Genomic DNA, 11,880 nt, shown 5'->3' on the forward strand with positions numbered 1-11,880 from the left:
AGTTACAGTGATCATCTCACTTTGAAGCCGAATTTTTATAGTCTGCCCCAAAATCGTGTTCCTGTATTTCACTTTTAACTTTTGACACCGTACTGTAGTCTCGTGTTCAGTGTTGTTGTCATCGTTCTGGGGCTTTTTTACCGTAAATGTTTAGTACCCCCGCTGGCCAGGGTCTCTCCAGGTGGGGCACAGGTGAAAGTTAATTAAGGAGACGCTTGTGGCTGAGGGTGCTGGGCTTTGTGTGTGTGTGTGTGTGTGTGTGTGTGTGTGTGTGTGTGTGTGTGTGTGTGTGTGTGTGTGAGAGAGAGAGAGAGAGAGAGCCTTGGGGGGGGTGACGTGTAGGAGGGTGGCTCACGGGATCCTCCTCGAGTCTTAGTGAAGTCTTTGAGCTGGACCTGGAGAGCAGAAAAAAGGAAACAGAGTTAATACATAGATATATATTGTAGATAAATGAAGCTTTCTTATTTTTGGATTGTCAACCTTTATCTTCTTGTATTCTGAGATAAGGTAAATACAATATACTTTACTTTACTACGGTGCAGCTGTACTGAATCTACTGTAACTTAACCTAAAATTGTCATCTCTCCATCTTGACTCTTCAGCTGTAACAATAGACTGACACTAGAATACGATGCTAGTCAGGTAGAAGTGCTATGGGAAGGATGTAGAGCAGTAGTATTGTCTAATTCTAATACTGAGCTACATGAAATAAGTTGCAACAGGACGAAAATCTGAGTCAGGTTAAGATGAAAAACATATAGTATCTGTTTCGTCTTTTTTTTTTATATTTAATTCTTCATCAATTTAACCGTCAGTCTCTTAAATAATATTCCTCACGATTTATCTGTATCGCTCTGAAATCTCCAAAAATCTTTCAGTTTCTCATTTTGCATCTTGTAAGAGTTTTAAAACTTCTTTTCATTTGTTCTTACCACATTTCTGTCTTTCAGTTTATCCTGTATCATCTTTATCAGTCTTTCATTTGTGTCATCGTTAATCGATCTTTCAGTTGTCTTTTTTTCAATCTCTTCCCATCCCTACTCTTGTTCTTACCCTCTTTCTTCCTGTTTGTCTCATACTCATTTATATCAGTTTTATATTTATATTTTCGTCAGTCTCTTCTTTGGTCTCATATCATTTCCAGATTTCTCCATATTTCAGTCGTTTTTTCTTTCCTTCTCGTATATATTAATCCTTCTTATCTCTCCCTCTTTCTCCTCCCACAACCTACTAAAGCCTCATTAAAAAGTGGAGTGTTTATGAGCACCATGAAGTTACAGTCACACGCGTCGTTACTCACAGACCACACTTCCTTGTTTATGCCCATCCCAGTGCCAAAGGAGGGTGCCAAGTGGGGCCTGAGTGTGCCAGGAGGTGTCGCATGGTGCCAAGTTAGAGAAGGATGTGTCGGATAGCCAAGTGCCATAAAGTGTCAGAAGTTTCCATTTAAAAAAAGATGGAGTGCATGAAAACTGTATTTAGTTTTTACGTCATATTGAAGTGAAAACTTAGACCTAATAAAAGCATTAAATCCAGTGTGTGTGTGTGTGTGTGTGTGTGTGTGTGTGTGTGTGTGTGTGTGTGTGTGTGTGTGTGTGTGTGTGTGTTTATTCTGATCAATTCTAGACTGTTTTGTTCAGTTAAGTAAAGGCCACTCGTCTTGCTGATGTTAATGAAGGTTTGGTTTAACTCTTCCAGTTCGTATACTCTCTCATAAGCTGAAAAAGAAGTCAGATATACCAGGAATGAAATAAAAAAATACGTCTTCAGATTGAAGTTATAATTGTGTTCCTAACCCTCTTAGTGACCTCGAACGTGCTCTGTATTAATTTCTTGATAAGTTCAGACGATTTTATTCAGAGAGAGAGAGAGAGAGAGAGAGAGAGAGAAAGAGAGAGAGAGAGAGACGCCCGAGGTTCGAAGAGGTGGAAACAGTCTCCGTTAATCGATACTTTTCGTGAGTTAAACATTGAAAGTAGTTGATTTAGAGAGTCACCCGATGCCAAGCCAAGCCAAGTGAAATCTGGAAGGTACCAAAAAGTTTTATGTGATGCTGACTCGAGGCAAACCGGAGCCAGGGTTGTAATAAATGGCCAGATCAACTAAGATGGACTTGAATGGCGTCGAAGTGTCGTCTGAGTGCCAAAGTAGGGTAAAGATTGTCCACGGGTTTATCTCCTCTGCCAGACGAATTCACCAGAGCTCCAAACACGCTTCCACCTTGATAATCACAAGAATCGTAATTTACAGTTATAAAAGCTAGTGTCCTATTGCCAAAGGATGGTAAGTGTGTGCCATGTTACGTCCTGTCATGCTTGAGTTTCGTAATGCAAACGTAGACATGAAAAGGTGTCCCGTGCGTCTAAAGTTCATGTAAATCCATGTGTTGTGCTCGTTGAAGTGATCGAGTTATCCATACAACCTTGTCCTGATTTTGAGTTTACCCTGGCATGCCTCCAAGTCCCCACCCACATCCACTGAATATTCCGTGATTTGATAGTGACTTTGTAAGGGTGATGGAGTACGAGGAGGAGAGAAATGTTAATAGGAGAAAAAAAAAAACTGCAACAAATGTAAAATTATGAAGATCGTTTTGTGGTGAAACTTCAAACGCGAGAGAGAGAGAGAGAGAGAGAGAGAGAGAGAGAGAGAGAGAGAGAGGTCGACAGACAACAGGTGGACACAGAGATAAATAAGTAGACAGATATGTAGATAAAACACACACACACACACACACACACACACACACACACACACACACACACACAGCTTCCTAAATCTCGTCTCGTCTACAAATCTTCAAAACATTATGGTCATATTTTTTTCCCTGTGGTCTCATCAGGTCTGCCTCCCGTTTTTTTTTCCTTCCTCCTGGTTATTTATTTCCATCCCGTTCCCTGTCCTCTCACCGCCTTTGATCAGTGCCATTGTCGATTCTCCAGTTGTTGTTTTTTTCCTGCTGTTTTTATATCTATACGGTTGCTATTCATTGCGGAGCTGCGTCCAATATTTTTTCTGTGCAATATGAATTCATCGTTATTGTTATCATCATTATCGTTATCATCATCGTTGCCATCGTCATCGTTATCATTGTCATCGTCATCATCATCATCATCATCATATAACCATACATATCAATCTTCCATAATCCCTTCCTGCAGACTTTACCATATTCTTTTTCTAGGTCCATAAATACAGTGTATAAATCACGTAGTCTGTCACAAACTTTCCCCACTATACACCTTGATGCAGATATTTGATCCACACATCCCAAATTACTTTGGCAATGATCCAGGTAATTATTTTGTCCATATGATGTTAATGAGAGTCAACACCTGGAGGTCATACACATAAAAGCTCTATCATTTATTCCATTTATACGCAGAGACGCAATTATATATCAGGCCTGTGGTGTATTTTTTATTTTTATTTTCCGTACGCACTCTGTCATTAGCATAATTTTCCGTACGCATCGTCATCATCCTCATCCTCATCATCATCATCATCGTCATAATGTATCAGTCATCATTAATCATCCTCAGTTAACCATCCTCAATCACTCGTCATCAATCAGTCATCATCATCATCATGTTTAACCCCTCTAAAAAGAAATATAGTATCATATAAATGTTTAGAATAGGGAACGAGATTGCAAAGGAGTGAGAGGTGAGTTATGGGCGTACAATATAATTCTGAGGGGAAGGCGGCGAGTGCAGGAGTGAACCCAAAATGCCTGGAGTAAAAGACCAATTAAGGAAACATGAATCCAGCAGCCGCCAGCACCCGGGCAAGCTGAGGGAAGTAATGGGACAGGGCGGGTCAGGCCGCACCACACACCTCCTGTATCTGGGTTCCGCTCCGCCACGGTCTTACTCTCGCCGTTGGAGCCAGCAGATCTTTCTGGTTAATATTTTGGTAGCATTTTCTCCCTAACGTTGGGGGTGGTATAATTGGAAGTATATTCGACCCGCAACCGTGTGGGCCCGGGTTCGATTACCGGGCCGACCAGGAGACGTTTGGGCAAGATCTGTTTAGTTCAGTGTGTTCTCACCTAGATCTGAAAGAGGGACAGTTCAGTGTGTTCTCACCTACTGTAGATCTGAAAGAGGGACTGGATCTGTAAATCGTCGGTTGCCTGTCAGCTTCAGGGAATGTTTGTTGGGTGTTTTCCATTTAAGTCACACACGTTACTCAGTCTGGCCAATACACCTCACTTTAATCATTTGTACTTGCGTGACAGACATCTCAAACCCCTTTCAAAAGTTCAGTTAATGATCAAGTATAGTCGTTATGGAAGATCTGTTTAACTAATAGCCATGGAAATTCATGTCTACTCTGTATTTAATGTTCATATCTACCACATAACTAAGGCGTCATGTATCCACGATTTATGTTCAAGTTGTTGGAGTGGCACAGCTCCGTCAGATGAAAACAAATCGTCTATAGGCCTGGGCCGGGTCCCACGGGGCGGAACGGGGCGGGGCCAGAGGTTTGGCCGGCGCCTGGGTGGCTGCAACACACTGAGGGGCGCTGGTCGAGATAACAAGAAAATATCGTCCCATGAAATCTCGCTGTTTGTTCAGGCGGGTGTTTTCACTTTTCTTTTCCCAGCGCAAAACGAAACTTTTTCTTTAGTAAACTGGATGTGAGCGATGATCCAGCCGCGCGTCTGAAAGGAAAGAAACCCATGTATTTGCCGGGGAAACCATAGCCTGCCGTGTAAGTTTCCCCGCGTGTGTGTGAGGCTTTAGAACCCACGTATTTACTGGAAGGACCATAGCCAGCCGTGTATATAAGTTTTGGCATCTGTGTCGGGGGCTTTGCTGGGCGTTCCGTATATCCGGCAGCGGGAGACAACTTCCTGGAGAGTGTGCCGAGCTACTCTCTATATTTCTTCCCTCCATTCGGGCGTGGCTGGTGTCTGTGGTAGTGTCCGTGGTGATGGAGGTGGTGAAGTTCGTGATGGTGTACCAGGTAGTGTGCGTGGTGGAGGGGATGGTTTCCGTGGTGGTGGTGTTCTTGGTGATGGAGATGGTTGTATCGTTTGTGATGTCCGTGGCTGGTGTCCGTGGTGATGGAGGCGTTAGTGTCCTTAATGTCCATGGTAATGGTGTTCGTGTCCGTGGTGATGGAGGCAGTGGTGTCCATGGTGGTGATACAGTACGTTTACCTGAACTTGGCGGAGATTTTCGTCCTTTTACAGCTTACATCCCGCAGTCCAGTAGCAGAATAAGACGGTACTACAGCTCTATATCTTTTTCCATGCCATTTCTTCATAACGAGCAGCATATTCTAGCATTGATCTCTTGTTACAATTCAGCATTTAGATGGAGAGATGGCAGTTTTAGGCCAAGTTAACGTGGACAGAGTATAGTGGTGCATTGGGTGCCGGCTGACCTCGCCCTCGCACAAACACACGGCTTTTTACCTATTTCTGAACCTCTTCCGTCCCACTGCCACACCAAGAAAAGTTTCGAGGAACTTAACCCATTATCCGGTGCTTCTTTCCCACCCGCCACCACCAGCTTCTTCCCCGCCACACTGTATCTGCTTAAACCCTCGCCCTGCCACTGCCTATAAGCGGCTTGTTTTCACCTAACGGAACTGAGCCACTCTCATCACTGAAATATGAAGCTGTAGTTACATGAAATCCGAGGAGCCTTAGTTAATTATGAGTTAAGAATAAGTCTCATGGGTTACTAGTCAGATCGATCCTCCAGTCTGACTACACTGGGCCACCAACAGAGCTTCAAGGGGTTAGGGATCTCTGTCAGGTTAAAACAAAGCTTACAATAACACCATGGCCCTTCCTCAGCCCTTGCCACCGTCCCCAAACCCCTTCCCTCTTGCCCCTGACTCTACCGTTCTTAGCTCTTCACCGTATGTTCTTAAATCATCTCAAGAGCTTTGTGAGTCTTGTATCTTCCATCACGGGGCATGTCTTTGGGTTTCTCGCCTTCCTCATAAAACAACACCATATCTCACTAATGATATTCAGTAAGTAAATGAGAGACCAGCTTTATTGTGCTTTCGTCTGTTTATGGCTGTTCTTATGCGACAAAATATCTGCTTCTCATATAAAAGTTAACGTATTGAGTTCAGATCAGATTTTGGGTTTAGAGTGTGCAGTTTAATTCTCATGAGAAGACGTTTATAGTGAAGCGTTCGTAACCTTAGTGCCAATAAAGAAAACACACACACACACACACACACACACACACACACACACACACACACTTAGAGTGTGCAGTTTAATTCTCATGAGAAGACGTTTATAGTGAAGCGTTCGTAACCTTAGTGCCAATAAAGAAAACACACACACACACACACACACACACACACACACACACACACACACACACACACACACACACACACACACACACACACACACACACACACACACACACACACACACACACACACACACACACACACACACACACACACACACACACACACACACACACACACACACACACACACACACACACACACACACACACACACACACACACACACACACACACACACACACACACACACACACACACACACACACACACACACACACACACACACACACACACACACACACACACACACACACACACACACACACACACACACACACACACACACACACACACACACACACACACACACACACACACACACACACACACACACACACACACACACACACACACACACACACACACACACACACACACACACACACACACACACACACACACACACACACACACACACACACACACACACACACACACACACACACACACACACACACACACACACACACACACACACACACACACACACACACACACACACACACACACACACACACACACACACACACACACACACACACACACACACACACACACACACACACACACACACACACACACACACACACACACACACACACACACACACACACACACACACACACACACACACACACACACACACACACACACACACACACACACACACACACACACACACACACACACACACACACACACACACACACACACACACACACACACACACACACACACACACACTGCAGATTGGTATGAATGAGACAAAAGGAAACAGAGATTTAGAATGATGTCGGAGGATTTGATTGTAAATAAAGAATGTGAAGGGGAGTTGATGTGAAAGAGAGAGGTAAATGGTGCAGAAGAGATGATGAAGATAGTGCATTAAGTAAAGACAGAAGATGCAGAGAAAATGAAAGGGAGAGAAAGACGAAGGGTTAGAGAGAGAGAGAGAGAGAGAGAGAGAGAGAGCGCCATCAATAACCATCTTATCAGTACCTTCCGCCCCAGTGGAGGATGTCTTGAGAAACTAGTGGGTGGAAGGTGTTGCTCTCTCTCTCTCTCTCTCTCTCTCTCTCTCTCTCTCTCTCTCTCTCTCATCTTTCAGCCCGAGGACATCCTTTTTTGTAACTAGCGTCAGAATGTCTTATTCTGCTTAGTACATCTCTGCCGTACTGAGGGAGTAGATGTAGCTGTATTTAACTCCATTAGTTCGAAAAATCTTCTATAAACTGAGTAAAATCGTCTGTTGATAATTGTAAAACGCCTGTTGAGTAAAGAGCTAATCCCTTAATCCGTGGTCCATTTTTGGGGGGAGGGGGGATTTCTTCAGTAGAGGAGTTTCTTTGCTTATTCTCTTTATTTTCCATTTTTCTCTGCTACTGATATCGTACTGGTCAGCGATACTCTAATTTTTCCTGCCAAATTTTCGAAATATTCTTGTATAAATAATTCTCATTCTGTAATTTACCGAGCTTTATTTTCTTGGTTCACTTCTCCGAACGCCTTGTACTACGGCAGGTGGCCATATCAATTAGCTTCCCGGTCCTGGTTGCCTTGTAGAAGTTATGTCTCGAAGAACTGGAAGGGAGGATCAAGGTGTAGGGTCATTTGCTATTTTTATTTTTCATGCGCAGTCATTTACGTTTGAGAAATATTACTTCTGCTTCTCAGTGGTATATGACACTTTCGTTTTTAGTTGTCCTCATGTACCTGTTTCTCTTCGTGAAATAATCCTCCTTTCGCGTTTATATGTATCGTCATACATTAGTATTTACTTGTCTTTTATTTTTAGGTTTTCTCAGCATTTCTTTCCGTATAATACTTTAAATCAGCATACGCCAGGCCTGCAATCAGCGGTATACTATTCTATTTGTTTCAGCACATTCTTACACATTATATAAATTAGTTAACTTGTATCCTAAACCACAAAGTTATTAATGCTATTCTTTTTGTGACAGTCAGTTTGGTGGCTCGCCTTTTATGATGTGGTGGAATGCTCTTTTAAAACTGCTTCGATTTTGTTCGTGGGAATTATTATCATGGCTAAAATTTCTTCCGAAGATTTTATAACGATTTAAAAAGTTTCATGACCGTAATCATTGAGTGTGATCTCTGAAAAGGGAAGTTATAATGAAGTGGTGTGGCTCGTGGGAAGATGCAGAGGCGGGGAGGAAGAGAAAAAGTTGAGGTGAGAGGTGGGGAAAATAGAGGATAGAAAAATTGGAGTTGGGAAGAAGAGCTGAGATAAGAGACAGAAAAATGGAAGATGGAAAATAGAGTTAGGAGAGTTGAAAAAGTTGAGGGGTGAAGTATGAAGTGATTTAAGAAAAGGAAAGAAGAAAATAGACGTGAAATTAACTATATTGAGTGACCTGTAAGAATGGATGGAGGCAGGGAATAGGCTACTGGAAGATGGAGAAATTATTTGAGAAGGTGGATGTACTGGGGGAGAGGGTTGTATGGCTAATGATGAGAAATAGAGAGAGGAAGGGACGGAAGAACGAGTGGACACTGACGAAGATAAGTTGGCTTGAGAGAGAGAGAGAGAGAGAGAGAGAGAGAGAGAGAGACATTTGAAGAGAAGGGAAGAGGTGGTGAAAGCTACTGATATGTACCAGGAAAGGACATGAAGGGGGGAAAGAGGGAGAGAAAAGAATTCAGGAAGAGGACCGGAAGAAAGGAGATAAGAGGAGAAGGGAAGAAGACCTGAAGGAGATAGGGAGGGAGAGGAGAGGAGGGAGGGTGGTCTGAAAGAGGGAGAGAAAGAGAAGATGGAAGTATTAGAAGAAAAGGAGGAAGGTGTAGAGAAGGAAGGAGGAAGGCCCTGAAAGAGGGAGGGAAGGAGAGCAGTAAGAGACGTCAACACCTGATAGAGTGTCAGACATCGACCAGGGGAGTGAGTTTCCTTGTAGCCCCTGCGACACTCTCCCTCACTCCTTACTCTCCCTCACTCCTCACACTCCACCTCACATTTCACTCAGACCTACATTGTCACTCTCGCATCTCACTTCCCCTCACTGCTCCTCTCCCTCTTTTTTTCCTTTTATTTCTCCTCATGTTTCTGATCTTACCTGGTATCCTATAGTGAAATCTTTCTCTTCATTCTTCACACACCGCTGCACACTTCATTAGCATCCCTCATCACTCACACATCTCACTTCACCTCACTGCTGCTTTCCTTTTTCCTCTCATTTTCTGCTTTTATGTTTTTGTTTTTTTCTTTTCTCTCAACATTTACCTTCCATGTTTGTCATTCTCTAGTACATCTCACCAATCTTTTCTTCGCTTGAAAATTTCCCCATATTATCCACTATTTCTCGGCTATTTCCCCCATCTCCCCCGTCTCATTTCCCCCGCCCCGATACCGCCCTTCCATCGGCTTCCCATTGCCACCCTGTTTATTCCTCATTCTTTTCCCGGTATCGGCCCAGGAGCTGAAATATATACAGTCAGGTCGCCACCCATTGGGGCTCAAATTTCTGGCTTTCCCGATAATCAGACAGTTGTGTTGGGGCGGGTTTTGTGCTGGGGTTTCTTTTTCGTTCTCTGATTCTCTCTCTCTCTCTCTCTCTCTCTCTCTCTCTCTCTCTCTCTCTCTCTCTCTCTCTCTCTCTCTCTCTCTCTCTCTCTCTCTCTCTCATGCAGTATTCCTATATCAGAAACTCATTTGCTTGCTTTACCGCCTCAAATTGACTCTGCTTGGGGACAGCGGATAGTATACTGGCCAGAACCGATGGTAACACACACACACACACACACACACACACACACACACAGGAATTTTGCTAACCTCCCCATCTCCATTACTTTCACTGCTGGGTACGTGAGGTTTTTAGCAACTGAGAGTGGGGTGAAAAATACTGAGAAAGCGGTATAAGGAAAAGTAGTGTACAATAGGGAATGTGGAGAGAGGGTTTGCTGTAATGTGGCGTGAGGGTGTGCTGTAATGTGGTGTGAGGGTGTGCTGTAATGTGGAGGGAGGGTGTGCTGTAATGTGGAGGGAGGGTGTGCTGTAATGTGGAGTGGGGGTGTGCTTATGCTTTAGTCCTTTCAGTGAGGTTTCCGGTGGTGGGGTTGGTAGAGCGTGCGCCTAACAATGCTTCTGACCTGAGTTTAGTCCCACCTGGGGGCGGACATTTAAGAGGGGGGTAGTGTGCCCTTTCATGTGTTCGTACCCTGTCGAGTTTCCTTCCATGATATAGTCTACACAGTGTCTTTCAGTGGCAAACACAGCCCCTCGAACACATTTTTCACATACGCTTCTCACCCTTCACTCTGATGAGAGATCGGCGTGTGAAAATATTCAAATTTCGGTACATACTCGTACTATGTAGAGGCGTCATCAGAAGAGTGATCTGATATGCAGTACCGGTATGTCTGACCCTTTTTAAGGAGGAGTCAGTGAGTTACTTCTCTGCCTGTCATACGTCATCTACGATACCACATCTCAGTACACCATAACGAGGGCAAGATTTTGTTTACGTGATTCGACCGCAACTGATTTTCGTAGACAATATTTTTCCATGCATCCTCACAAGTGACCAAAAAAGCGTCTTATCAGATCTTCAGGGAACCCTATAGACCACGTACAGGTAGTCCAAGTGAATCAAATAACATAATGAAAGATTTCAGTCAGTAGCTCTTGTGGCCAGACATCAATACCATCATCATCATCATCACCATCATAATCATCATCATCATCATCGGCCTAAGACTGCAGGATGGAAGTCTGAGGTCTCTTCTTTTTCCACCGAAACCTATTGACTGATATGTAGCATTGAGTACCGGCACATAGAAGAAAATAAAAACATAATGGGCTGGAAGCAAGGGAGGATGAAGACAAGACGTCGAGAGTTAAGAAAGAAGACAGGGCGATGAGAATGAGGCAAGAATGAAGGTAAAACGATGAGAGAGAGTTGAAGTGAAAAAGATGTCAAAATAAGGTGAAATGAAGAAATAAATTGTGTGTGTGTGTGTGTGTGTGTGTGTGTGTGTGTGTGTGTGTGTGTGTGTGTGTGTGTGTGTGTGTGTGTGTGTGTGTGTGTGTGTGTGTGTGAAAGAGAGAGAGAGAGAGAGTGGTGTGAGGAATGAGAGGTGTGAGGTAGTTAAAGGGCACTAGACTCCCCAGTAGGAGGGTTTACAGCGGCACAATTGGTTTCTGATATTGAGCACTGCACCTGCCTCCCCCCCACTCCACCTGCCCCCCCCCTCACTTCCACCTCATTACCACCACCAGGTCAAGAGTGTTTCCTTCAAGAGTAATGGGATTTTTATTATTATTATTATTATTATTATTGATGATAGTGAGCCCCAGTTCCCAATACCTCAAGAGTAAAATATGATTAGCTGTTTATTTGATTATTTGATTGTTTGTTTTCTACCTCCAGTGTGACATATGTATGTGTGTAGATGCAATTTGCGTTTAAATTTTCGTCTTATTCTTGGAAAAAAAAATGACAAACCAGCACCCGTTCGTCCTTCTTTTCTTCCTTTTTTTTAATTCTTTCCTTCCTTCCATCTT

The sequence above is a fragment of the Coenobita brevimanus genome, chromosome 71, assembly GCF_032717465.1.
Source record: "Coenobita brevimanus isolate Jiangsu-jjx chromosome 71, ASM3271746v2, whole genome shotgun sequence".
NCBI lineage: Eukaryota > Metazoa > Arthropoda > Malacostraca > Decapoda > Coenobitidae > Coenobita > Coenobita brevimanus.